The sequence below is a fragment of the Echinops telfairi genome, unplaced genomic scaffold (genome assembly GCF_000313985.2).
Source record: "Echinops telfairi isolate 266 unplaced genomic scaffold, ASM31398v2 ScPeMD7_4048;HRSCAF=4782, whole genome shotgun sequence".
Classification (NCBI taxonomy): Eukaryota; Metazoa; Chordata; class Mammalia; order Afrosoricida; family Tenrecidae; genus Echinops; species Echinops telfairi.
Window position 1 is genome coordinate 483353 of NW_022107947.1, and position 24000 is coordinate 507352.

The window sequence follows — 24000 nt, forward strand, 5'->3', positions numbered from 1 at the left end:
TGACTGTTCTGACATCGCGTCAAAGAGCTCAGGATTCTTCAGGGAAGGGTTCTCAAACACTCCACGCCATCACGAACATCCCAGTTCTCAGCAACTCGCTAGAACGGAGTCGAACTGCCCCTGTGGGTTTCAGAGACTGAAAATCTTGGCGGGAGTAGAGAGCACCATCTCTCTCCCGAGGAGCAGCTGGTGGGTTTGAACTGCTGACTTTAGGTTAGTAGGCCCGCCTATAACCCGTTACACCACCAGACTAGAGAGAGACACAAGTGTCTTGACCTAGGGGCAAAGATATATTGAGAAACAGGAGCTTCACGTTTTCATATTTTTGTTTCACAAAAGTCTCTATGGTTTTATAGCGACATTAGCTGACCTCCTCAGATGGCTGGGGACCACAGTGTGAGTGGAGTGAGCCCCACAGACAGCACTGGCTCAGGCATGCCTGGTGTGGGGTGAGTGGTCCTGCAGACACTGAGGTCAGAAGGGCTGCCAGCCCCATCACTGCACTGTGGGTACCCTGAGACAATCGACCCCCCGCAGCATGTTCCTCTCCCTGGCTCTTTCCAACCTGGCATCTCCCGTCTGTGCATGCCGGCAGATTGATGTTCATCCATTGACCCCCATGGTTTTGTGTGTTTGTTTCCTGACAGTGTGCTGCTGCAGGGTAACATCTGGACTTGACTCTGGCCGTTCGAATGCTAGGCTGCCCACAAGTTCTGGGATCACCTTGTTGAAAACCGTGAGTAATCTTCATGTTTCTATGGTGCAAGCAACAGTTCCGCGGTGGCTAGCCCTTGCAGAGTCCACCGGGGTCCTCACAGCCTGCCTCTGCCGTTCCCAGCTGCCCGAGCAGCTTGTGACACCCCGTGTGACCTTTCTGCCCTGCTGTGGTCCTACGGTTGCTGCCTTTGGGGTACCACCAGAACCAAACACATGGGTCCAGACTTGGTTCTTCTTCATCTCCATGGTAACAGTCCTTCTCCATTTATGGAGTATCCACAATGCACTCGTCCTGGTGCTGAGTGCTGGGCGTATGTTCCTGTACCTTTACCCCAACCCCTCCACAGACCAGAAGGCAGGTGCACTAGTTGCTGCCAAGTCGACTTGGACCATGGGGACCGCACATGTGTCGGTAGAGCTCCGCTCCGTAGGGGTTTCAGTGGCTGATTTTCCGGAAGCAAATTGCCAGGCTTTCCTCCCTAGTGCTTCTAGGTGGACTCAAACCTGCAGCCATTAGATTTCCTCAGACCCACTGCCCTCGAGTCATTTCCGACTCATAGCATCCCTCTAGGACAGAGTGGAACTGCTTCTTGGGTTTCCGAGAAGGTCACTCTTTATGGGAACAGAAAGCCTTCTCTTCCTCCCGACGACGAGCAGTTGGTGGTTTTGAACTGCTGGCTTTGTCATTAGCAGCCCAGCATGCAACCACGACTTCACCAGGGCTCCAGGCACGTTAACCAGTTGCACCCCCAGGGACTCTACGAGACAGGCACAGGCGCTAGTTTCTAGAGGAGGCGACTGGGGTGCGGGGAGAGAAGCAACTTCCCCAGTAGGTGGTCGTCATACCACCCGGTGTGCTCGGTTGGACCCCAGGGCAGGGCTTTCTCTGGTCTCACCTGTGTGTACCTCCAGCATCCCGACTGGAAAGGGCATTTTACTATCAGTGGTAAGCCCACGTCATTCAGGTGCTTTCTACTCCCGGCAACGCACATGTACTGTGCAGCGCTCCTCCCTGGGGGGCAGCGTGAAAGCATTGCTTCAGTGTCACTCTGGCCCGTGCATTTGGAAGAACTTGGTCGATTCCGGTCAGAAATGAACAGCAGGCAGAAAACATGTCTTGGGAGGCAGATTCCCACCTTCTCTTGTACCCCTTTGAGGTTGGGGGTTGAGGGTGTGGAAACCGCTAGAGAGGTGAAGGTGGAAGGTCCTGGTTACCTAAGCACCTGGCAGCTTCAGGACTTGGAGGTGCGATGGCGATGTTTTCGTTAAAGGCCTTTTCCGGATCACTCTATGGGGTGTCTGTGTCCAAGACCATCGCAAAAGAGCCCTGCTCTGTTTAGGGTGATTGTACCCCTTCGGTATCGGGTATAGAGTTTAAATTTCCTAAAAGAAAAATTAATCACTTCTATGTTAGATATGGCTTTAGATTTACGGAAAAGTTGCAAAGATACCCCGGGGAGCTCTTGGTACTTTTCACTCTGGTTCCACTCTCAGTAATTCTATAATTGAAAATTTCTCACCGTTACTTACCATTAATCAAATAAGAAGACAGGCAAGGCATTTGTTTAAAAGCATAATGACTGGTTCTTAGTGATACGTTTCTAATTTGACATCTTGGTATTTGTTGCTTCACGTACAGATTAAGTTCTGGGCTGGACCAAGCCAGTTACCAGATACCAAGTTAAGTCAGACACCACTAGACTTCCATGGTAAAAAAACCAACAAAACAAACAAACAAACAAAAACCTTCCATGGTGCCCCGGGTCCTTTGTTTGGGGCACTGGTGGCCAGCAGCTGTGTTTCTGGCTTTGTGTTGCAAGATTATGTTTCTAACTCTGTTCCACCCCAACCACGAGATGGTATTTGATTTTAAATGTCTCTAGTAGGCTTAAGGACATAGCTTACTTTCCCATTTAGATTCCAGGCTCTGGAATGTGTGGAAACTGGGTTCGAATCCCTGCTCTGTAGTGGGTTAACTTTGTGCCTGTGCACATTCCCCTGGGCCTCAGTTTCCTCATAATCACCCATGCTGAGTAGCTACTCTTCTCTGAGTTTGCTCCTCACCAGTGGAAGGAGGAAGACTAAGTTTACTTTGTAACGTTGTTTGGAGAAACAGGGAGGATGCTGGTCAAGTTCATTACCCAATTCTTGGAGATAGCTCATCCTTCAAGGATGGGTTGATGTATGAGTTGACATATCCCCTTCTACAACCTCTTGCTTCATATATAGATTGAGTTCTTGGCTGGGCCAGATCAGTTACCAAATGCCATGTTACAAGTCGAACACTATTTGGCTTCCGTGGTGCCCCAGGTCCTTGTGCCTGGCCAAATTTCCTCTTTTAGAACATGGATCCCCTTATCTGAAGCCAACTCCTTTGCCTTTAGACAATGAGTCATTTGGGGGCAGGGATTGTGCTTTGTCCTACCTGGCGCCCGGGAATGTCCCAGCATCATAAGCACTCGTTAAATGAACCCAGCAAATGAATGTCCTTCCACTTGCTTATCTGAAGCCATCCGTTTGAAGAGTGATGAATTGGCTGGTGGCACCGTGGTGAAGTGCTTGGTGAATAACCAAGAGGTTGGTGGCTGACCCGCCAGCCACTGCACTGGAGCAAGATGTGGCAGTACGAGGACAGTTGGGATGTAAGCATGCTGGGTGACCATTTGACTTTCCCAGGCTCTCCTTCAACCAGAGAGATTGTATTTCTCCAAAACAGCCCTTTCCTCTCATGGAAATCGCCAAGTAATTTACAACCTCTGTGTCGTTAATTTCTCTTTTTAAATAACGGGAGGACAGAAGTCTGTTTTTGAAAAGGAAGAACAGGAATGGAGATCCCAAAAGGGTAGGGGGTAGGGGGGCAGCGGAGGGCAGGGAGGGCGGCACCGATCGCAGTGGCACATTATCCCCCCGGCCCCCCCGCCCCCATCCAGGGGGAAGAACAACAGAAACCAGAGGGGAAGGGAGACAGCGGCTGGTGTGAGATTTGAAAATAATTCACAATCTACATTCTATCAAGGGGCCACGAGGTTTGGGTGGGGGGAGAGGAGGGAGGGGAAAAAGAGGAGTGGATCCCAAGGGCTCAATGCAAAGTAAATGTCTGTAAAAGAACGGTGGCATATATGTATGAATATGTCGGCTGCAACTGATGTATGGATGGGAACAAGAGTTGTAAGAGCCCCCAATAAAACGATTAAGAAATAAATAAAAAAGGAAGACATTTTCTCAATTTTGCCTCCCTCCTACTGGTCAACATTTCCAGCCTTTGTGGACTTTTGCTGCATGCCTTAGGGCTTTCCGACTTGGGCTTTCTCTCCTCTTCAGTGCCAGACTGTGCTTATAAAATATTCATCATTAAGTGTAAGTTTCAGGACACCAGGAGACACAGAAGTGGCCTTTTCCTCCTTCAGATACAGGTCAACACTATCCAGAGTCTAAATGTATTGCCATCCTGGCTCCTGGCCTCCCGGCAGGGCTGAGTCAGCGGAAAGTCCCAGCCCCAGAGCCAGCGTTGCTCACAGGGCCGGCGGGCCGGGGCTGAGGGTCTCTTACATCTGTACCCCCTTCCATTACCGCTGCTCGTCCTCAATCATAGACCCGAGGTGACATCCAGGCAGAATGATCTCCTGGGACCCTGAGAGACATCGTTCTCCCTATTTTTAGGCAGTCGAATAAAAACAGCACAAAAAAAAACTAAGCAGCATGATTTGTCCCTAGTTTAGAATTTATAAGTTTTTGTTCCTTTTCTCCCTGGTATAGAGAAAAAAAAAAATCCTAAGTTGTAACAACAATAGGCAAATTAGTCCGAGCTAGACCCTTTGTTTGTGTATATGATTTTAACCCCCCAAATTATAAAACATTGCTCTGTGTAAGGCATTTGTAAATGCAATATGCAAGGAGTATCTCTTGGCCCTACTTAAAAGCTGCATTTGATCTCTTCATGCGATTTGCTGGTTAACGATTCAGCCCTCTGCTGCTGGGCCGGTCCCTCCCCCTTCACTTCTGTTTGTTTGTCTGTTTAAACATTTGGGATGACCAGCCTCCTAACACTTGGGGGTAGACCAGTAGAATTTCAAGGTCAATGTATATGCCCCTTTATAAGTCCCTCTTTCTAAAGGTGATGCAATTTAGATCCCTGGCAACTGTCTGAGGACCCTTACCAGCACAGATGGTTACTAATCCTTACAATGGTTTGCAATTTTGAAAGCTACAGAGATATTTTTTAAAGGATTAAAAAAATATATGGCTGCACCAGACCTGAGATAGATGCAGCTTTCAGCCAAGTCTTCTTATTAGGAGACACCGGGTGCCCGGGTGCCCATTCTGGCTCGTACGGTTGTCCTTTTTAGGTAGAACCAGGGCCCCTCCCTGCACTAACCTCGCCCTTCCACAGCAGCTCTTCCCTGAGGTTCTCCGGGGCTTCCTTACACTGCGGTCAGTCGGTCCCCAGGAACATCTGTGAAAGGGAAGATGGGGGCTGCCCTTGTTGGGCCAGTTTCTTTCCCTGGTGGTGTAGTGGTTATGTCTTGGACTGCTGGCCTCAGGTCAGCCGCTCCATGGGAGAACGATACGGCTGGCTTGCTGCTCCCCTAAAGAGTTAGAGTCTGCCAACCCACGAGGCCACTCTGGTCTGTCCCAGAGGGTCCCATGAGTTGGCGTGGACTCGCTGGCAGTGAGCTTTGAGAGTCTTGCTCCAAGATGAGCTCCACTGAGCTTGTGCGGGTCAGTTTGCTGCCAGGGTCCCCCAAGCACCCAGAAGCATCCTCTGACCTTTCCCGGAACCACCCTTTTCTGTAGAGCAGAGTGGCAGCCCCTGTGACACCCAGCAGGCATGTGCAGCCGGTCAGGGTTAGACAGGAGCGGACAGGCTGGTCTAGGGCAGCAGCATTCCTGGGGGTGGGTTGGGGGTGGGGCGCGCACGGAGCGGTCCACTTCTCGTTCGCCACCCTGTCTGACTGTGTCTTGGCCCTGGGTGCTCAAGTCAAACCATCTCTTGGGGCCTGAATCATTTCAATACGAGTTCTCAGCTTGGTCAAATAATTACAAATCCAGAGTTTGGCATAAGCTTTATTCAGAAAGGACGGGATGGGGGAAAAACCCATCACAGGAGGAAGAGAACCAGAAGCTGTGACTGCAAGATCAGCCAGAAGCAGCACTTTTCTTTTCTAGAGACAGAGTAAGCAGAAGTGGTTCAACACAGTGTTTCAGTTGCCACGCGGCTTAAGCAACAGGTCGGTGGCTTGGACCACCAGTGGCTCTGTGGGAGAAAGGTGTGGCAGCCAGCTGGTAAACAAAGGAAAACCCAGGTGTGGGGAATTGGGTAGGAAAGGAGCAGACAGAAGGAGGGCGGGCCAGGTCGTGTGGGTCTCAGGCTGAAGGTGACCCCACTTCAGGCTTTGAGAGACACTTCACCCCGAAAGGAGCAATCCAGCTCCTCACTTACGAGCGCGGGAATTTGGACGTTCTGTTTCTGGCCTCATTGCACATAGGCTGGAAGTAGTTCTTTGCCGTTCTGCTGAACATGTGGGGTGGGGTGGGGGTTCCTTCACCATCGCTGTTCGGTGCATGTTTGCCCCTCAGGGTGACAGTCCCCATCTCTGGCCAGATCTCCTGGGCAGCCTTTCTCTGGGGGGACTTGGTGGAAAGGAGATTCACAAAGCAGCTAGCTGCAGCTCGCTGCTTCAGAACCTGCCCCGGCTGGGGGCTGCTCTTGCTGGCGCCATGGGAAACCCAAGTAGGCTTGTTCTCTTACAAAAGACACCCTCCTGCAAAGCCACAAGGCTTGGGATGGCCCTGGTTAACAGCTCACTTACTAGTCGGGGCCGTAGCTGCCGCCTCTGGATGTTTTTGTTGTCCTTCTGAGAGCCGGGGTGTCACTGCACCCCTGGGCTACATTTGATATCACGTCCACGGGCATGGCTCCCAGGAGACACAGGACGGCGTCCTGGAGAAGGTGCTGGAGTGAGGGAGCCTTGTGCAGTGGCGGCATTCCCAGGGCTGGGTTTAAACTGGGAGTCCAGCTGCTGTTGCTGCTGCAGCTGCTGCCTGGGCCTGCAGTGGGGAGGGGAGGGTGACTCAGACATCTGGAAGCCGCTTTTGGTGATCATACCCCAGGACCCGAGGAAGGAAAGAAGCCGGTCTCAGGTGGGCAGGCCTGGCCACAGGAGAGCACTGACTGATAAGTGGATGCCCCTGGGATTCTTGTGCCGGGGACCCCATGGCTCTGACTCTGTAACTCATGACCCATTTTATTTTTAGTCCTAAAAAGGAAAGGCAGCGCTCTAGTGGCAAAACTATGGTCCCAGCAAGGGCAGATGGTCCCAAGCAAGGGCATGGAGGTCATTAGTTGTGTGCATCCATTATCCCTAGAGATGATCTCATGCAGAGGCTAAGGTTTGTCCAGCCATGCCCCAAGCACCCTCGGGGCCTGAGGCTGGCGGAGTGGGAGAACTCTGGACTCCAGTTTTCAAAAAAACAGACCCAAACTCACTGCCACGGAGTCAATTCCAACTCAGAGATATGCTATAGGAGAGGGCAGAATTACCCGAGTGGGTATCCAAGACTGTAACCCTTTACTGGACTAGAAAGCCTCATCTTTCTCCTGAGGAGCAGCTGGTAGTTTTGAACAGTGGACCTTGTGGTGAGCAGTCCCCAGTTCTCAAAAAAGTATGACAACTCACGCATTCCTAGATGAGGGAATAATGTCTGTATTGGCTTTCTATCGCTACTGCAACAAAATTCCCTTGCCTACTTGGCTTTCAAAGAACACAAATGTATTATCTTAGGATCCTGTAGGTTAGAGTGTAACCCAGTTCTCCTGGAACTGAAGGCATGGTGTAGGCAGGCCACACTCCTGGAGAGTCTAGGGGCCTGGGGAGAAGCTGTCTCTTTCCCCTTTGAGGCTGCCCTCCTTCCTTGGCTCACGCCCAGGGTCACATTTCCATCCATCCAGAGCCAGGAAAGCGTGTCCACTCTGAAGGACTGCCCCGGACCTGCTGGATCACCTGGGGTGGCCTCCCCATCTCAGGAGCCTTACTGTCATCACGTCTTCACACCTCCTGTGGCTAATAGGGTCCCAGGTCCCGGAGTCGAGGCCTTGGACATCTTTGGGTGCCCATCCTTCTGCCTGTCGCAGGACCACATGATTGGGGTGGCCTACCAGGTGGCTGGGAGCATGTCAGAGACAGGTTTGGGGAACCAGGTCTCCCGAATGATCAAGGTCTGAGTTCCCTCTCTCCTGCCATTTGCTTGCATTGCTTGATTCCTATTGGGGGGGGGGGGGCTTTGTCGCAGGCTCTACCCCTCTCTGGAGCCAGCTTGTTTGAGGGTATGAAACTATGGTCAACAGTACCGAAGAAGCCAGTCTTTCCCATGGGAAGGGGGCAGAAGCGAGAGGTGGGGCCTCCGGTAGCTCTGCCTTGCTGTGTGATGACTCATGTTGGCTGCTTATCCCATTGTACTGATAGCGGTCTGTTCCTGCCCAGGATTTTGTGTGCCAGGAGCAGAAACCCAGGGGAGCTAGCTTACACGAAGGAGGTGGGCGTAATGGGGTTGCTTCATGCAGCTGCTGATTGCAGCTAACTTTTACTGGGGGCCTACGGTGGTCCTGAGAGAACCCATTGGGGCCCACCAAGGTTTTTAGTCCTCTTTACTACCCCCCCACCCCCACCCCCTGAATGAGAGAAGCAATTCTCGGGTCCTTCTGTACGGTGGCTTCACTCCTGCGTGTATCAAGCAGAGCAGCTACCTCACTCCTGAGACGCTCTTGCTGAGCCCAGCTCCTCCGAGCTGCCTGACTCAAGCTGTGCACCTGAGTGTCCCATTCTGAAGAGACCCCTTCCCTGCTGAGCATGGACAGCTGACCAGTTGGCTCCAGGTGGACGAGGGGCACAGTCACCTGTGTCTGTCAGTGGGGTCCATGGTAACATGTGAGGCTCGTGTGGCGGCCCTGCCTTATTCCACGAGTGATCATGTGGACACACTTCTTTGTGTAGGTTCTAAGTAACTTTTATTTGCAAACAATTTCAAACTTGCAAGAATGCAAAGATCCCTTGGGTAGCCTTCACTGAAATTCAACTGTTAGTAAATATTTTCTTTATCCTTCTCTGGATCCATGTGATTTCTCTGAACTACTTGAAAATAAGTTCTAAACATACTGTTGTTTACCCCTAAATACTTCAGCTTGCATTTCCTAAGAACAAGAACATTGTCTTTCATAACCACAGCTCACTTAGTAAAAGCAGGACATGGACTTTATTTTTTCAAACACAAATAATGTGCACTACATATATTTTTAGCTAGTGCCCCCTACCCCTCTGCTTGCCCCCTGCCCCACCTCAGTTACTGCCCTGAGTGTGGTTACTCTCTTTCCCTGGGTGCTTTATTTAGGAGACAATGTGGTGACATGGATATACTATTACATCATAGTAGTCCCTCTCCAAATCTGACCACTTAGCACAAGACTGTCCTCTGCAGCTACCCTTTCTCTTGATGTAGGATTCCATGATCTAGGATCATGCAGGATAGTTAGCTGCCATGTTTCTGTGGTCTCTTTCCATCGGGAACAATTACTCGGCTTTTCTGTGGGTTTTGTGACAGGGTTTGCAGAGGGCGGAGGCAGTGATTTGGGAGTGCTGTGGGCTTGCTTGATGTTTCCTCACAGAGAGCTTCCTCAGGATGAGGCGCAGGACATTACACAGGCAGTACCCCACTTAGCACTGGGGTTCGTTTCGAGGGCTCTCTGGGAAGTCCATTTCCATATCCTGCTGTAAGGTAGTGTTTTGAACAGTAAATCATACCATTGGACATCTGTGGGAGAACATCTGAAAGTGATAACATCAGCAAATTATGTGCTGCAACATCGTATGTAGTACACAGTACTAACAAGTAAAACCCACAGCGAAACCCACAGCCATTGAGTCGACTGACTCCCAGCTCCTGATGGCTAACAATAATGTGTAAAACACAGCGCAAACAACTCCAAACGGACAGCCATCAGCATGTTTCATCACAACTCAAATATGTTAAAAGTTAGAGTACCTCACATCAGGGAACATGTCATGTTTTATGATTGATTCTCTTACTCTGTAGCTCTTGGTTAATGTGGTCTTAAAGTGCATAATTAAATCTATTGGCTCTAGAGCAATGGAGCATTTGAACACCACAGTTCAAGTTAGCGATCTAAGGAAGACTCCCTGCCATACTTGGAAGGGTCTGGTGTGGAAGTGATTTTTGTCAGTTGGTTCCTCCTAAAGTGGGGAGCCATTGTGGATCTGTTGTGGCGAGAAGGAAGTGCTCTCCCTAGCTCCTTGTGAGGAAGAAGTGGCGTGCTGTTTGATCAGCACTTTTTCTCTGAGGACAAGGGTGCACCTCCTCCTAGCTCACACTGACCTGGAAATGGTCACCATGTTGCCTTGGCAGTTTCTCCAGTGCACGTCGCTTCTCATTCCACCTTGGCTCACTGGGCCGAGTTAGGCTTGTCAGGTGAATGATGTATGCATATCAGCCTGGTAAGACTCACGCTAGTTGTTCTTACACAGGGGATGTGCTTCTTCTGTAGAGGTGATGCTTGGGACTCTGGAAGCTGCCATGTGGACAGAATGGGGGTTTCTTAGAATCCGGGAGGCTTTCTATCTGATTGCTACTGCTGTTGGTTGCTACCAGTTGACTGGCTTACGGTGGCCTCCTGCAGGACAGAAAAAAGCAATACAAAACAGTGCCTGGTCCAACACCATCCTTAGATAGGGTTGCTGTGCCGGAGTCTGTTGGCAGCGACTGTGGCTGTGGTCATGGGGGGCTTTCCAGCCAAGACAGACCAACGTCCAGCTCGAGCTCAGGCACTAAGTGTTTCTAAGTGTTCTAAGTGTTTTCATTGGCTCTTTCAGCTAAATCACCAGACCTTTCTTCCTAGCCTACCTTAGTCTAGACGCTTTCTTGAAACCTGCCCACCACGGTGCTAGAATAATTAGCGGTAGGGTCTCCAACCTGACAGCAACACGCGAGCCAGCACAGTGTGACAGAGAGACAGGTGGGTGGTGGTTACTTTGATTACGACCAATGTTGTCCTACAGCAGTGATTCTCAAACTTCTACTTTATGAGTGGTTTTACTTGGCTGTTTGATTCTGTTCCCCGCTGTACCTGTTGGTTCCGCTTGGCATTGCATTATAGACAGTTGCCGTAGACACTTCCTTTTGGGATTAATAGGGAACAGTTGGCACTTTACAATAAATGAGATAGAACAAATGTTCACTCAAAAAGTAAATGCTTGTGGGCCCCTACTCAAGTGCTCCCTCAACACAAGAACACTTTGTTCGAATAATCCGACCCTCTGAGATGCTCACCTTCCTGACAAGATCGCCAATGACAAAGTGTGTGCATAAGCAAATGTGGTGAAGAAAGCTGAGAGTGCCCGGCTATCAAAAGATATAGCGTCTGGGGTCTTAAAGACTTGAAGGTAGACAAGCAGCCATCAAGCTCATAAGCACAAAGTCCACATGGAAGAAGCACACAAGCCTGTGTGATCACGAGGTGTCAAAGGGATCAGGTATCAGGCGTCAAAGAACAAAAATTCTTACCATAGTGAATGATGGGGGGAGTGCAGAGTGGGGACCCAAAACTCATCTGTAGGCAACTGGACATCCCCTTACAGAAGGGTCTCGTGGAGGAGACGAGCCAGTCAGGGTGCAGCGTAGCAATGATGAAACATAAAACTTTCCTCTATTGTTATTAAATGCATCCTCCCCCATCCCACCCCCACTATCATGATCCCAGTTCTACCTTACAAATCCAGCTAGACCAGAGGATGTACACTGGTACAGATAGGAACTGGAAACATAGGGAATCCAGGACAGATCAACCCCTCAGGACCAGTGGTGAGAATGGTGATGCCAGCAGGGTGGAGGGAGGGTGGGGGAGAAAGGGGGAGCAGATTGCAAGGATCTACATATGGCCTCCAACCTGGAGAAGTGGGTGAGAGGAGACGTCAGATAGTATAAAATATGACAAAATGATAATCATAATTTATAAATTATTGAGGGTTCAAGGGGGAGGGGAGAGTGGGGAGGGACAGGGAAAACGAGGAGCGGATACCAGGGGCTCAAGTAGAAAGTAAATGTTTTGAGAATGATGATGGCAACAAATGTACAAATGTGCTAGACACAATGAATGTATGGATGGATTGTGATAAGAGTTGTACGAACCCCCAATAAAATGATTTTTTTTTAAAGTAAATGCTTGTTGCGAACAGTAGCATATCTTAACTATCCTACCTGGTATCCTGCCAAACTGCTGGACTCCTGGAAGGACAGACCGATCTGTATTGGAAGAAATAAGCCAGAGTGCTCCTAAGAAGCAAGGATGGCAAGACATTTTCTGACTGCTGTGGACACATTGTTAGGAGAGACCAGTCCCTGGAGAAGGACATCCTGGTTGGTAAAGTGGAGGGCAGCTCAAAAGAGGAAGGCCCTGCATAAGATGGAGTGAGCCAGTGGCTGCATCAATGGGTTCAGACATAGGACATAGGACCAGTCATGAGGGTGGCACAAGACTGTGGACGGTGTCACTCTGCTGTGCATCGGGCGCTGTGAGTTGGCGCTGACCCGATGGCTTCTAACAACAACAACGGCAACGGCTTCATGATTTGGTAACACGTGTCCCCCTTGTAGATCATCACCAGGGTCCAGTGGATGAGCGTATCAGAATCCCAGATAGACATCCAAAATTTGTATTGGTGGGGGAGTTTGAATAATTGTTGACTGACTACCCAGCATTGCCAATTAGAACAATGTTTGCATTCTGTTTGAGGAAATACAAATGGGAAATTTTTGTAATCTAGTATTGCTTGAGTGATGATCTTCAGAATACCATGACCAGCTCAATAGCACTGAATTGATCTGAAAATATTTATTGAGTTTGGTACTGTGATAATTTATACACCAAGCGCTAACTTACCCCAAAGGGAAATACTAAGAATATGAATATTCTGCAACTGGCTTATTAACAGTCACATACAAACTACCCGGCCCCTTGAAGGACATCAGTCTGTCCGTGTGGTTCCCCTTTCCACCCTTGCTATACCTCCACAGTGGAATTTTTAATGTTTGGTAATCTATGTGCTTGTGCTTGACCTGGAGCAAAAAACGTATAGGCAGCTTTAGGAAAACCTGGATTTGGAGCTGTTCTCTGTCTTGGCAAGAGACTGTTAGTAACGACACTGGTTTGGGTTTTTGTATGAGGAAGGGTCTTTGTCTATATAGGATTCTAATGTGCCTGATACAAAGATGTGAAATGCACATGGTCTGCAGGGGTTTGTGGTGTGCTGTAAGAATTCCGGAGGGAGCGGGAATGGGGTATGGAGAAGATGTTTCAGAAAGGTCAAGGATCGGGCTTTCTGAAGAATGAGAATAAAGAGCAATGTGATAAAAATGCAATGACGTTTCATTTACCTTGGTGTCTTGTGGGAAGGCGTAATTCCCAATGAATGAGCATTCTAAATATTTGAAGTTTACCCCACTACCTGTGAAATAGTTTTGAATGTTTCTCGAAAGTCTGTCTGAAATGCATTCCGTTCTATTCTTCCCTGCCTTACGAAGTAGGAAGCAAGTGTTGTCATTACACCTTTTCCTTGCGACTCCGAATTCTGTGCTGGGTTCACCTAGCAGCTACCCTGTAGACTGGTAGGGCAGTGGATCACTCCCCTCCCTGTGACACGTCTTATCTCACGCAAAGTGTCTGAGCTGGCCCCAGGAGCCCTGTGCCTGTGCTGTTTGAATGCGCTGTGTGCTATGCTTCAGAAAGCTGCAAGGGTGTGTCCAGTAACCACGCTGACTGAGTGAGGCCGTAGGGAGATTGCCTGCTTCTCATAAGGCCAGAGTGCATGGCGGCTGTTTGGTTCCCCTGATCTGATCACTGTCAGCATTGAGGACCTCGTACCAGATGGGCTGACATTGCTGAATGTATTTCCCTCAGATACTGACCAGCTTGCTTTGGGGTTCTGTAGCACATCTGATTCTCACAAGGGCTCTAGGAGGTTCTTGGGCCAGGTTGTACAACACCCTCACGGGGCCTCTCTCCCACATTTCTGCTAGAAAGCTCGCGCGCCATCCTTCAGTGGGATGTGCCCCGGCGTTCTTATCCATGTGTAGGCTTCATTGCACCAAGAAAAAAGAAGCCTCAGAACGGTGGTGGCATTGTTTGGTGTGTGCACGCATGTATTTTACTAATGTATTAACTGTCTGACTCAACTTGACAGGGCAGTTTAAATTATTCAGATTTATTTGATAACCTTTATCATTCAGATCATATATGCCATTTTAATTATATTAGACAATTTCTATTGGGAGAAGAGCGTAAACCCAAACCCACCCACTTCCATCCAGGGGATTCTGACTCAGTGGCCTCTCTCTTGGGTTTCTGAGATGGACGGGAACAGGCAGCCTCATCTTTCATCCAAGGAGCACTGGTGGGTTTGAACTGCTGACCTTGTGGCTAGCAGTCCAATGCTTGCCCCACATTGCTATATCTTGTTTGAAAAATAGCAAAGTCATGAATTCCGCTTCAAATGTTCCCAAAATTAAAAATTATAGATTAAAACATGTGAATAAAAATTTTTAAAAAACAACAGTTTTTGTTGTTGCAATTGTCTATTCCAAATAAGTGCATAAAGGAACTGCCTTCTGTCTTATGGACTCCCTGCAGTCCCAGAAAACATTGTGAATTCCTGGGTCTCGAATCATCCTTACTCGGCTGAGAGTTTTTGGCAGGAGCTCAACAAAGAGCTCAGCATGGTGTTTGGGTTGTATGGAGAACTCGGAGGAGTGGTGTGCCCTCCTGTTTGGGGTTCGAATACTGCAGGGCTTGACAGTCTGTGAATAACTAATTGCATTTGATCTGAACTCCTGCTTGCCCCTCCTGTGGGGTGGGGTGGAGTGGAGTAGGATGTTTGTGGTTTTCCTAGAGAGCCCGGAGTGTGGACATCCCTCACGATCTCAGAAGTCTGCCTACAAACAGCTGCCAGCCAGCTGCTGTACTGGTAATGCCGCCCACAGGGAGCTCCTCGCTGGAGAACCGATCTGAAAAAGCGTGGCACCAAGGAGCCCCACTTCCAGACAGGAGGCACAGGGTTTAGCCTGCCACTTCCTGTGGGGCCAGACCTGTCGCAAGGCTCCTGAGCCTCATCTCTAGAGTACTGGTCCTGCAACCACCTTGTAGGGCAGAGGTGCGAGGAAAGCACTAAGCCAGATGGAGCGGGCAAAGCACCCAGTTCACTGGGTGGGGCACAGAGTAAACACTTAGTGAATGAGCTTCATCCCCTTGCTCTTGTGGTCACTTTCAGTGAGCGGGGCGTGGGTTTGAGTAGGCTATGCTCAAGAGTGCCCGCATTCTAAGCCGTCCTGTGTATTTATCGCAGAGTGCCCTAAGTCTAATGTATCGACCGCGCCTGCTGTCTGTGCCTAAGCAAGAGAGACTACTGATGAAGCAGCTTGCTTGTCCATCTGACAAACTCGTGGCTGTAGCTCCTCCTGGTCTAGGTGTTACTGTGATGCCTTTCATGCCAAGAGGCCAAATTGCTGGCAACGGGACCATAGGGTTCACGTGAGTGTACTTTTATCCTCAGTGCTTTGGGCATCTCCAACTGTCCAGTGTCCCGAGCCCCCAGATGTGGGTTCCCCTGAATTTGGACCAGCACAGCCGTAGGGGCAGCCGTCCTCGTCCTGAAGCTTTCCCTGCAAGGCCCAGCTCCAGGGCCGACGGTGTGGGCCCTGGGAGAAATGTAATTACAGCCTCTGCTTATGGCCAGACCTCAGCTGCCAGGGGCTCATGGGCTTTCAAGAGAAGGTCGGGCCTCTCCAGAAGTGGATTCGGAGACAGTCATTCAAGCAGGGTGTTTGTGGGAGCTGTTCCTTCTCCCAGAGCAGCTATCGGACTGGGGAAGGACCGTGTGACCTTATTTAGAAAACGGCTACACTTTGTTAACCTTTTATTCCCTTAAGAAGGAAAAATCATTACACTGCAGAGGCTTGGGCCCTGGGGAGGACTTTCTGAATGATTCTCCATTTTAAGGGTCATGTTCCCATGTAGGTGATAAAATGATCTGTGCTGTCTCCCCCCTCCCCCTTCCCCCTCCTTTACTTTCTTTTCCGTTGAGAAATTAAGCCACTGTCTGTAGTTCCTGCAAATCGGAGGTGTTTTCCCCTTGCCTTGCAGTCCTAGCAGACAAGGATAAGGGTTTTGTTTTATGAAAAAGGAAACCATTTGAACAGACATTGCCCTGGTCCCCTCTCCCCCATGCTTATTCAGTTCTGGTAAGTGGTGAGGGAATTCTAAGCAGATTTAGTTAAATGCAGCTGAACCATTCGCCCTCTGTCTTATAGCCAAGCTAGCTTGGCTCATATGCTTACCCTCTCGTGAGGTGTTCTCTGGTCACCCCCAATTTAGCCCTCCTTTCCTTCTGTCAAACCCCCTCCGCCCCTGTTGCTGAGATAGCAATGTGGTGTGGTGTGAAGGAAGGTGCATTTGTGCGGAATCAGAAGACAGGTCCACATCCAGGCTGGACCCCTTATTAGTGGGAAACTCTGGGCTTCTGAGCCCAAAGGTTGTCATTGCTGTTGCAGTTCTTTGCCCTGTGTGGTACCGCCTGTCTCTCTCGGGCACCCAGCTAGAAAGCGGAGCTCTGGGAGGACAGGGCGGTCTCGATCCTGTAATTTCCAGTCATTTATCCAACCGTTGCTTTCTGTGTGCAGGCACCCTCCTGATGAACGTGTGTGCAGTGTGCTACAGACGGGTCCTCCTCCTCCTCCAGCCTCCCTCTCCCTCTCTCTCTCTCCCTCTCCCTCTCCAGCCCCTCTTGCTCTTTCAGCCATCCCCCTGCAATTGACAAAGCTTCCCATCTCGCTTCCAGAACATTCCACTTGAGAAAAGCCGAAAATGGTCTTGCCCAGTGCCCCTGACAGCAGCTGGTGGGGGATGGCATTTCCAAGTTTAGGAGTAGAGCGAGACCTTCCTGGTGAGACATCTCCCCATCTTCTAGCCAAGGATATCGTGGGGATTTTAGTGTGACGGGTAGACATTGGTACCAAGAGGCTGAATTCACCAGCGGAAGTACCTGGCTAACCGGAAAGGATTTGGGGGTATTTGAGACGGCCCTATTGAGCACCTAGCCCCCCTGGGGAGGGTAGACTGGTATTACTTCTTCCTTTTTTCCAGAAGCAATCTTGTGGGTGAAAACCCTGAATGAGCACATTCCAGTGTGTCCCTTTTATTAACAAAATTGTCCATCCCAGTGAGGCGGGGAGTGGCGGGTGAACCCTTTAAAGATTGGCGCCCTGGAGGCCCTTGCCTGGCTAATTGCACGGTTGCCCTTTTGCTTCCTCCCAGCCTTTCATCTTAAATGACCCCTTATCTGTAATTTCTGGGCCTATATGTGTGTGTGTGTGTGTGTAGGGGAGGGGGGATGTTTAAAACAAACAAACAAAAAGAAATGCTGTCTTTCCCTTTTGTGTGTTTTATGGAGTTAACTAGAGTATGATAATGACCCTAGAACATTCCTAAGAAAGCAGTTTCGGTGGCAGGCTGAGTGAGGACAGTTTCTGCCGCCAGTGCAGTCCCATGGAAGCGGTGATCCCCGGGGTCACCATGGGGGAGCTGACCAGCCTGGCCATTGTAGCGGGGAGTCGGTCCTTTTCCTGACTCACGGATGTCTTTGGAAAGCTGCTGGCTAGCTGGCTTCCAGAGAGTGCTGACCCAGTTCTTGCGGGCAGGTCTGCCCTGGACAGAGAAAAAATTTCCTTTGACTGTGGTTGGCAAGCCTGACCCCACTGCAGGATCACCTGTACAGTTTCACAAGCGATGCCAGGAAGCCCCAGTTGCTAGAGAGTCTGTCTTCAATGCAGGGTTCAGGTGAGAACCGGAGTTTGTGTTGTTGAAGAGGCCTTGTAGGGCTAGATGGTCAGTCGAGACGGGGAACAGTTGGGTGTGGTGCACGGGCCCAGCAGCTTCCGTATCACCGTGGAGCGTATTAAGAATGCAGACAAACTGACAGATGGGTGGCGGTGTTTAAAATTGCTGTGAAGAATAAGTACTTTCTGGGGAATTCACAAAGTCACTTCAAAAATAGCTCCCGTTCCCAGTTTTATTACTGAACAAGGTATTCACATGAATGTACTTTCAAGCTAACAAATTATTATAAACACTTAGTCTAATTTCATTGAAGCCACTTTGGGAGCTTTTATATGTCATGTGATTATCTCTTTCAAATCACGTGCCTAGGACAATATTTTCCCTAATAGTTTAGAATCACCATCATTTATGGTACCTTTGCTATCACGGTACACTGAGTAAAGGATAAGTAGAGTTCTGAGAAAATAGACTTAAGCCAAAAAACCCAAACTCATAGCAACTCTAGGACAACATAGACCTGCTCCTGTGGGCTCTTAAGACAGCAACTCTTTACTGGCGCGGGAAGCCTCTTCTTTCTCCTGGGGAGTGGCTGGTGGCTTCCGTCTCCTGGCCTTGAGGCTAAGAGCTCATCGCTAACTACTGTGCCCCACAGGTTCCTCTGAGAAGCTATTCAGCTGGCAGGAGGGCCAGTTCATGGCTTGTTGAAGCCAGCTTTGTGAGCGGTAGGGTTCCACGGGCTGGCGAGGGGGCTGACTTTCCGGGGAAAGAGGCTGTTGGGTGTCTGTCTGTCAGAGATGTAAGGAACGGTTCGGAGGAGTTCATGCCTGTGCTCTGGAGACCTGCGAGCGCCAGTGACGGACCTGTGTCTGCGGATCTGGCAGGGTTCTTGAGCGGATGATGCTCTGTGTCTTTGCTTTGCATACTGAGAAAACCCACGCCGAAGCACGTTTTGTAATCCAAGTGAGTTTTGTTTTTAAGGAACGGATACGTTTCGGGGTTTACAGTCTCAAAAGGGGTACATGCCATTTCTGGAAAGTGCCAAGCCGTGAGAAGCCACGCTGGGGTTCACATCTGGGCACGAAAAAAACCACGTGGAAAAGAACTGTAGAACTGGGGAATCCTGGGGACTGAGAGGCCAAGTGAGCAAGGGGGTGAGAAGGCAGGAGAGCAAGAGCCTAAGAGACCGAGCCAACTGGGTCCCCCCACCCCCAACCCCAGCCGACTGGAGAGGGCCCTGAGGGGGCACACCCACTTGGCGCTTGTGCTCCCTGCCCTCAGACCTGTCACAAGACCAGAACAAAAGAGGGAGATTGGCTTTTCACCCCTCTGCCTGGGGAGGCATGCTTGAAGGTATTGGTTGACCCCACTGGCTGAGTTAGGCCCACCTGTGATGTACCTAGGTGGGTGGGTCCAAGGTATTGGTTTCACCTGGGCCTAGGGGGCTCGTTTCTGTGCATGCTCAGTTTGGCGTGTTGCCTGGTTTCTTTTCAACCTCTACGGAGGCCCGGAGGGACAACGCCGCCCCACGCCCACCCCGAAATCCACCTACCTCACATATCTATTGCAGGGTGCAGGGCACCTCCAGGTGTTAGGAGACCCACCCCCCTTCAGCATCTAGCCAAGGAGTTTTCCTCAGAAGGTGGGGTACTGGGGGGCTTTATTATTCTTAGAGTTGAATCCTCTCACTGAGTACTCTTACTGTCACGGGTTCATTCCATTTGGAGGCGGGCATGAGCGAGGTGAGGGCATGGAAACGACCCGGCGATTGTTGGGCTGCGGTGGAGTCTGGGTGGAACGCACGGGAGTCTGATGATTGCCGATGGAGCTGGTGCGTGGCAGAGAGGGTTTGACTCCGCTCCGAGCACTCGCTGAGACCGAGTCCCAGGCCCCGTGGGGATTTTGAATACATTTTGATGAAGTTGGACTCCCCCTTCGCGAAGCCTCCATGTATGTAGCCAGTCTGTTCTCTGTGCTCCCTGGAATCTTATTTTTATTTACTGTGAAAAATGGAATAGAGAAATGGCCTGAATAGGCCTGGAAACTAAGCTTGCTTCGAGAAGGTAATCTGGAACTGAGAGAGAGAGAGAGGACGTTTAAATGTACGGGCGCATGGGTGTCTTTGGCACAACTTGCCCATTCTTCAAGACCCCCCCCCTTTTTAAGTGTTTCTAAGACTATAAATCTTTTGAAAAAACACTTTTATTGGCACCTAATCCACATATCATGCAATTCAATAGTTCAGTCATATCGAGAAGAGTTATGCAACTATTACCTCAATTTTAGAACAGTTTTTTCATGGTGAAATCACTTTTAAAATAAGTGTGTAGGGAGCTGGGAGGGAGGGGGAAAATGAGGACCTAATGCTGGGGGCTTAAGTGGAGAGGAAATGTTTTGAGAATGATGAGGGCAATGAATGTACAAATGTGCTTCCCCCACCCCTAAGAATCCTTTCTTCACCAGTCTTTCACAATCCAAATTCCAAGGCACGTGGGTGTGGGGGGAGCAAATGTCCCCAATGGATGGTGGCCTTTGGTCGCTTTGCCCCATTCAAGAAAGGCAGCAGGGTCAGCTGTTGGGGGCTTTGACGAGCATTTTAGACGGTGGGATACCACATTGATGATCTGAAGTGTCATCCCAATCTAAGTTAGATCTTGTTAAAAAGAGAGGATGGCAAAAAGAAGACGAAGAAGGAGGGAGGAGGAGGAGCAGGAGGAGGAAGCAAGCAGAGATGGGGGACAAGAGATGCCAAGCCACATGCGGATCATCCGGGAACAGAAGTGTAGAGCGCTGACCCTCCTTGAGAGCCCAGGAAAGAAGACAGCAGTCCTCGAGCCTGCACTCTGACTTTGGACTTAAGCCTCCTAAGTGCTGAGAAAATACAATTCTCTTTGTTAAAGCCCCCAGAGCGAGCGAGCAAGTAGAACTTGAAGAGGCAAAATGAGTGCATACTTCCTGGGAAACAAATGTTCACTGTTTCCATTTTGTTCTGTGTATGGAGAAGCATTTTGACTGGCCTCCAGCCCACACAACAAAAGTGTCTCTTTGCCAACTGGGCCCCAGAAGGAGAGACAGAGAGAGAGAGAAAGAGAGAGAGAGTGTGAGTGAGTCTTGCCTTTGGCGCCCCGGTGCCTAACCTGAGCCAAGGCTCATAGTAGACAAACTTGAGCTGTGCTTGAGAAAGATCTTGTTAGTAAACAAAATGTTCTTGGAAATGGCCGAGAAAGGCCCTGCATATCGGCTGTAGCAATCCGAAGCTACATCAATGCCCTCTTGAAGCCGGGCACAATGTGACATTGCTTCTTAAGGGAGCGCTGTTGGGAAAGGAATTTTTGCCTCAATCGAGTCTGCTGTTTAATATGCATACTCTCCTTGAGCAGTGGAAGATGTAGAAGAAAGATAGCATTGTTTAAAGACAATTCCCTGCAGCCCTTCTTGGCCATCTTTTCAGAGCGCAGGGCCGCCACAGTCCATATGTCAACACCACTTTGTTTATTCAGATTTTGGTAACCTGAGGGGACTGGCAGCCTTGCCAGGGTACTTTTCTTCCTCCACCAATTTTGTCAGGGGCCATCCATCCCACAGCCACCCCATGTAGTGGAGCAGAAGGAAACACTGCCGTCCCGTGCCGTTTTCTCAGTCGTTCCTGTGCCTCAGCCCGTTGTTGCCGCCACTGTATGAGTGCATCTCACTGACGCCTTCTTAAGGGCCCGGGGTCCTTCTCCGGGGACGATCCCTCCTGGTACCATGCTCGAAGTAGAGCATCTCCAAAGATAACATGTCTCAAGTATCGTTGCTTCCGAGGAGCCCCTTGGCTGCATTTTTCGCTGTGCGGATTTGTATGCCATAATTCAAATGCACTTGACTTGTTTTTCAGTCATTCTTTTTCACTCCAGCTTTTGGATGCAGATGAGGGGACTGGACATACTATGGCTTGGCTCAGATGCACCTTAATCTTCAAAGTGACATCTGGTTTTGAACTTTAAAGAGGCCTTTGTGCAGTAGACTTGCCTGATGCAATAAACACCTCTTTAATTCCCTTGACTGCTCCTTCCACGAGCATTGATTGTAGATCCGAGTAAAAGGAACTCTTTGTCAGCTCTCCTATTTCCTTCATTTATTATGGCCCTTAATGGCCTCGTTGGAAAGATTTGTGTTAAGGTGTAGTCCAGATTGAAGGCTATGTAGTCTTGGATCTTCATCAGTAAGTGCTCCAAACCTGCTTTGCTTTCAGTAAGCAAGGGGTGTTGTCAGTCGTGCCCCTGAAATATGCATCTCCTTCAAGTGGGCATGTTTCGAAACATTCTGCTGAAAGGCACAGTGCCTTGGTGACACGTGGTAGGCCACCAGCAAGGAGCAAAAGAGGGACATTTCTCAAAAGCTTGACCGTTGTTGTTATCCCCAGACCAGGGACAGGCTACCTGCTGTCTGTTGTGCGTTGCTGAAGACAAGGAGAGCATTTGTCTTTACTCTTTACTTCCCCTGGGCCAAAGGAAGTGGGTCTGCCTGTCTGCACTGGCACAGTGGAGGCTACCCCAGACCTCTTTTACTCCCGTTGTCCCTGGCATGGAGGAGGCAGGTCCATGCGCCTCTGCTGGATTTGTCCAACAAGCCTCCAGCTGACGCAATGAAAAGCCGGTGTGAATATGCATGACTGACTGCTGAGAACCATGTCCAGTCCATCCCTGCTGGATGTGTATGGAAAGGGCGACCCTCCCCTGAGCCTAGCCCGGGACCTCCTTTGTTTGGCTGGCTCTCATAAGCAATGTTGTTTGAATGGCTCTTGCAAAGATGCTTGCTTGCAATGATGCTTGCTTCTACATTGCCCTGGGAAAAACCTGAATTCTTGGCTAGGGCTTTTCGTGTTTCTGTGAATCATCAGGTCACCTTCTGAGTTTCCTCCGGTCCCCCTGGGGCAGGGGGAGGCCAGTTAGAGGACTGCATTCCATGCTGACATCTCGGGACCTTTGAAAGCTGCCATGCCTTTATTTACCCCACGGTGAGACCAGTGGGATCGTACAGGACTCGATGCCTGATGTTATGATTTAGGAAGACTCACGAGGTCTTTTCCAAGTTTTATTTAACTTTTAAAGATTTAGTTGAAAGAATCCCATTGGCTTTATGATCGGCTGTTAGACACTTGTTTCTCAGGTAGGGCACGAATGAATGAGAATTGCATCCGTGGAGGGTCAGATGCTAAGGTACTGAACACGGATTAAGAGGCACTTTGAGGCGAGAGTTGGGTGGTGGGATGGAGTGGTTTCTGTGGTCCTTTTGCTCGGTGGCGGCCCGGGCCTCCCGCGCTCTGCCCGTTGGCTCTGTGCCAGTCAGGTGCCTAGACGGTGCAGCGGCACGGCACTTTGCTCTCAGCTTCCACAGCACTGGGCAGCCTATTCCCCTTTGCGCAGGCTACCGCCTCCCTTTCTTTTTACGTGGACAAAACCACGTGGCTCTCCCGTCCCCCACTCCACCCCTCCAGAAGTGGCACCTTCACTTTCATTTACTATAATCAACAGATTTTCACAAATGCCTCTGAAACATGGAGTTGCCGAACTGCTGACCTTCCTCCGTGAGGACAGGACTTTCTCTTTAAGGTTTTCCATTTCTCACAAGGAAAGTGGAGCTCTTGGGTGGTGCAGGTCCTTACTCTTCTCAGCTGCTAACTGAAAGGTCAGCGGTTCAAGCCCATCTAGAGAACCCTTGGAAGAAAAGTCTGCTATTCTGTTTCTGAAGAATTAGGGTCTCCCTGAGTCAGACTGGACTTGGCAGCATCTGGTTAGGCAGGCAGACCATATTCGTAGTGTAGCAGGAATAGCATTGGGTGGGAAGCCAGGCAAAGTGACAAGCGTGTGCTGTGGACCGGCTGCTGACCTGGGATAACTTGCTCCATGGCTCCACTTATTGGACTCATTGCCAGAAACTCTGGGCCTTGTGTTATGTGGGTGGGGGTCCTTTTAAACCATGACATTCCGAAAGGAACCACCTGGCCTCTCTTGATGCTGAAGTCAGTTATCACAATGATACGACTCCATCAAGACTCTGTGCTGTATGTTGTCAGTTGCTTGGATTCTCGCTTGCCTGTGAGGGGTGGGGGGAGAGCGTAAGGCATCCACTGGAGCTCTGGGTCCAGATTCAGAGCTGGAATTGAGAAACACGAACATAGAGTAGGGTTGTCCCTTGCAGAAATGCAAGCCAGTCTAAGAGAACAAGGCTGGGTGCTAAGTTGCCTTCCACTCCTCCGCCATCCAGCCCCTCGGTTTCCCTTCCTTGTCCTTGTGTGCTTGGTAGCCAACCCTCTCATGGTAGCTGCCCGATGCCCTATGCTTATGCCTGTGGAAAGTTTCACTTGAAGCTCTCTTTGCTGCCTTTTCAGACAATACTTTATTAGCAAC

The 24000-nt window shown here is 49.9% G+C and overlaps 1 protein-coding gene across 1 annotated transcript in view; it reads left to right on the top strand.

Moving 5' to 3' along the window:
• The first annotated feature begins 647 nt into the window (after positions 1–647).
• Positions 648–24000, top strand: part of TLN2 (talin 2) — a 351431-nt gene continuing 328078 nt past the window's right edge. The window contains exon 1 of the mRNA XM_045294950.1: positions 648–736. The gene's annotated coding sequence lies outside the window, so the exon portion shown is untranslated. The remainder of the gene's footprint in view (positions 737–24000) is intronic.